Source organism: Triticum dicoccoides, chromosome 5B (assembly GCF_002162155.2).
Source record: "Triticum dicoccoides isolate Atlit2015 ecotype Zavitan chromosome 5B, WEW_v2.0, whole genome shotgun sequence".
Lineage (NCBI taxonomy): Eukaryota > Viridiplantae > Streptophyta > Magnoliopsida > Poales > Poaceae > Triticum > Triticum dicoccoides.
The window spans coordinates 723,191,636-723,195,929 of NC_041389.1; the positions used below are offsets into that span (position 1 = coordinate 723,191,636).

The window sequence follows — 4,294 nt, forward strand, 5'->3', positions numbered from 1 at the left end:
GCAGTGCTTCCACCCCGGGTACACACATGCATGCACTTACTCCACTCCGTAGTAGTACAGAGTACATGGAGAGAAAATTGTGGACTTGATTGCAGTTACCATGCCCTAATTAATTGAGCATTAAACCAAACGCATCTAAAGTCTCTGTGGTGCTAGAAATGCCACTACAAGGATACCCCCTCTAAAGCAACAGAAATTTTACAACGTTTTGACTATACGTTCTAAAATTCACAATAGATACGGATATAAGCGTTGAAGTCTATGCGTTCCAAAATTGCAGTTAATGACCCTACATATGAAAAAAAACAGAGGAAAGGAGAGAGACGCGTGAGAAACAGATTCATCAATTCCCCTCATCTCTCCCAAACCGCCGCCACCCATCGCCTTGTCTCCCTCCTCCGGCCCACCTCGCCGCCGGCCCTCCCCCTCGCCTCCTCCCACCTCGCAGCTCCGGAGGCTGCCGGATCCACCGCATCCCCCATGCACCCATCCCTCTCGCGTCCCATCTCTCACTCTTCACGCAGCTCCTCGCCGCGCCACCTGCAGCGGCTGATTTAGGCGACGTCCGGCGAATCCCATGCCCGTGAAGCACAGCCCGAGGTCCCCTGGCACCGCGGCGCTTTCCCATTCGGCTAGATCCGGCGCTCGCAGCCACCAGAGCCCACCCGCGACCCTCCCCCCATGGCTAGGGTTTCGGCGTCGGCTCCGGCGCCGGTGGCCGTGTCCTCCTCTTCTTGTCCGGTGAGTGCATCCCCTCCCCTTGCTTCGTCCTATCCCTCTCTCTCCCACTTTCTGTGATCTCTGCTCTTCTCTTCTCCTGTAGACATGCAGGGAGGAATCCTTGCTGCTGCTCGGGACAAAGCAGTCGTGGAGCTTCCTCCTCCTCGTCCTGCTATGGCTGCAGGTGAGTTGGTCCACTCGTCTCTGCTCAGAGGCAGAGCCAGGATTTTTCGAAGCCTAGGGTTGTAACCAAGCGGCTATAAAAAGCCAAGACTAGACGGTATACCACATATATATCATTGCATGTCAGAAATACACTACATATTCGCATTTTGTAGGCAATGTGAACTCCATTATTAAAACAACAGAAAATTCATAGAAATTTATAAAAGTTCAATAAAGTGAATCATTGCACAAGCTAGTACCAAATTAATAAAGGCTTTATTAATTTGATCTCATTGTTTCGTCATCAGTAGTAGAAGGACCTGGAGCTGTGAAGGTAAAATTCAGAATTCAAGACCAAGACAAGGGACATAACCTAAGTCAATTGTTCATAACTTTTAAAAATAAGAACATAATATATCATTATCTCAAAGCGTGTAGTAGCACGGATGTAATTGACCGAGTAGTCCTCGTCTTGGATTTCTAGTTTCCTGTTGGCACCGAAAGAAAATTGACTGAAATTGTACAGTTTAACAAAATAAAATTGACTTATGTTTTACTATTTAACAATACTGTAATTGATTTCGTCTATGATACACAAGAACTAGGGAATAGATTGCACTCCCTTCGTTCTTTTAACTAAAACCACGACAAAAAAATATGAAACGGAGCGTGGCAGAAATTACCTGTACAGGGCATTGGATAAACCTAGTAGTAATAAGTAGGACAATATATACTACGAATAGGTTTACATAAAAATATATACTAGGAACAGATGAATCATTGGATGTTTACCTGGGTTTGGTAGTGGGCAGTTGAGAAGTACAGAACATGAGGTAGCCAAGCAGATCATTAGGGCTCAGGCGCGTAGCAGGGGCTGCTCTGCGATGAGCGACGCATTTGTGGTTCAGGGTTCGCTTCTGATCGGACGATATTTCTGTCAATTAGGCGAGTTGGACTTTTCGCGGGGCTAATCAAATGCACGTCCATGCGCTTACTTGGGCCTGGGTTAGCAGGACTGGGGCTGGGCCTGTATAACACCAAATTCTGAAAAAAAATATAAACATGTGCATGTGTACTAGTTGGGCCACGCCCGGGGCTATAGCCCCAGGTGCCCCACGCCTAATTTCATCCCTGGTTCTGGTGGTGTTAGGATTTGCCACTGTTTGGGCTTAAGTGCCTGCTGTGATTTTGCTGTTAGAAACAAATATTAGAAGACTCCAACTTTTCAATCTTCTCTTTTTCCAATCAGGCTAATTAAAGCATTAACGCCATGATGGTTGTTGCAGCAAAATAGGAAGTCCAGCGACGACAGTTTAAAGCAGATGGGGAACAACGAGGCTACCACGCAGCTGTACGGCGGCCTGATAAGGAGATGATTAATAGCTCAATTTACAGATGATTTTCCATCTCAGTCCATGCTAGTCGAAGTAATTAATTAGTTGATTTTTGCACATACAGGATTTGAGAACTTTATGTCATTTTGTATGTATACCCACCAGAACTCCAGTTAATTTCCTGTTATATTTTATATATCTTCCGAGTTTCAGCATTAATATAAGCTATGATGCTGAGACATTACATAATTTTCCATAATGTGATGTTTAGCACATCAGCTTCCCAACTTTCTTGAATTAATGTGTAACGCTGAGCATAACTTTTACTTGGTTTATTTGGTAGTCAGACTACAATCCTACTGACGATGCGCAAGTTATGCTAATAGCAATGAGTACTTGATATGTACAGTTTCATGTTTACATCAGACTGGTTGATCTGGTTTCAATGTAAAATATGAATGTTCCTACAATCATTATTACGGGAGCAATATTCTAAACATTTGTTTCTAACCGAATGTATATCATTCCTCTGCAGTTTCATTATTTGGATTTCAGAGCAGCCACTTACTGAAAGCATAATAAGGTAATTAAGCTACTTTCCAGAATATGCGGGATTGTATAAATCCTGACTAACGGTGTGTGGTTCCGAAGCAGTCCTTAATTTTGTTCAAAAATTGGCGTTTTCCCACCCTTTTCATGTTCTGAAACAATAAAAGATGTGTGCACAATGCTTTTTGTACACACTCCAATTAAAGAATTGTTGTGATTAGTCATGGTCACTGCATATATACCTTGCTGTGTGAAAAGTCTGTAGCTTCAGAAAAACTGTAAGCATGTCTCTCCATCGTTTCGTAACGATTTCATATTTAGGTCTTTCTGGCTGTGTATATATACTGCATAGGCAGTGATTTTGTCCGGACTAATTTATTTTTATCCAAACACGAATTACCATGTTAACCAGCATGATGTGTTGAATAACTTAATTAGGCCCTTTACCACAATTGGTGTGTAACTAATATTTAAATTATGTTTACAAGCACAAACTGAAAGTCCATTTGTACTCTGATATATTTTACTCATGCTTGGACCAGGATCTCACGAGGAGGTGGGAGAAGGGACGCCAACAATTGCTGCAGGTTCGTGCTCCTCCAACAGATTTCGCACCGCATGCCGTACAAAATGTGTATCTTTGTCCCATTTGATATGTTGAACATTGGAAGCAATCAAAGCAAATGTTAACACTTACTTTTTGCCATACACTAAGACGCTCATATTAGGCTCATATAGTTTAAGTATGTAACCTGAAACCCTAAAAGAAAAGGTAACAAAACTATTAGTAACGGGTCAATGATCACCTTGAGGTAAGTTATGAATGCATTTCCATCTGCTATGTATGCTAGTAATTTTTTATGTATAACAAAAATTGCATGGACTTCAAAATTTGTACGTGACTAATAACCTGCCTCTGTCACTAGTTGCATGATGTCAGATCATTGTGTGTTAATAGTTCATTTTGTTATTTTCTTTGTAGATTCAGAAGATATATGGATGATTATATGGGTGCGTGGAAAGTATACTGCAATGATGATGAAGATGATGATGATGATGATCCAGTTCATGATGATGATGATGGATGCCTTCAGTTTTGGTTAAGTTGTAGGGATGTTGTTCCTGTTGGATGATGTTATTCAGTTAAGTTTTAGTGAAGTTGTAGGGATATCAACAAAATATTTAGATTATGCATCACATTGGGATGATGTTCCTCATGTAATATCCACTATTGTAATCCAACATTTTAATCCAATATATGATTTCTTCCTCTTCTCTTACTTTTTTTGCTCACTGTGTGGAGCATACGCAATACATAATTATCACCATTGTATATGTAATATACACATTACATATGTACCTACACCTTAAGCGTTGCGCATTCTCTATTGCCAAGCAGTGAAATTTGGATTCATGAACGTTAATCACCAACATATAGAAGTGTTGTAAAAGTTAGTTTTATGTGTTGCACTCTTGCAACGGTCCTTTTACCAACGGCACTGTAAGCGTTGCATTATGTGCTAGCA

The 4,294-nt window shown here is 41.4% G+C and overlaps 1 long non-coding RNA gene across 1 annotated transcript; it reads left to right on the plus strand.

Annotated features, from left to right (window-relative positions):
- Nucleotides 1-800: 800 nt before the first annotated feature.
- LOC119306869 lies at nucleotides 801-4,000 on the plus strand. The gene is made up of 5 exons (XR_005149064.1): nucleotides 801-904; nucleotides 2,172-2,312; nucleotides 2,755-2,802; nucleotides 3,311-3,355; nucleotides 3,751-4,000. It is a non-coding gene; the product is annotated as an uncharacterized LOC119306869 (long non-coding RNA).
- Nucleotides 4,001-4,294: the final 294 nt, after the last annotated feature.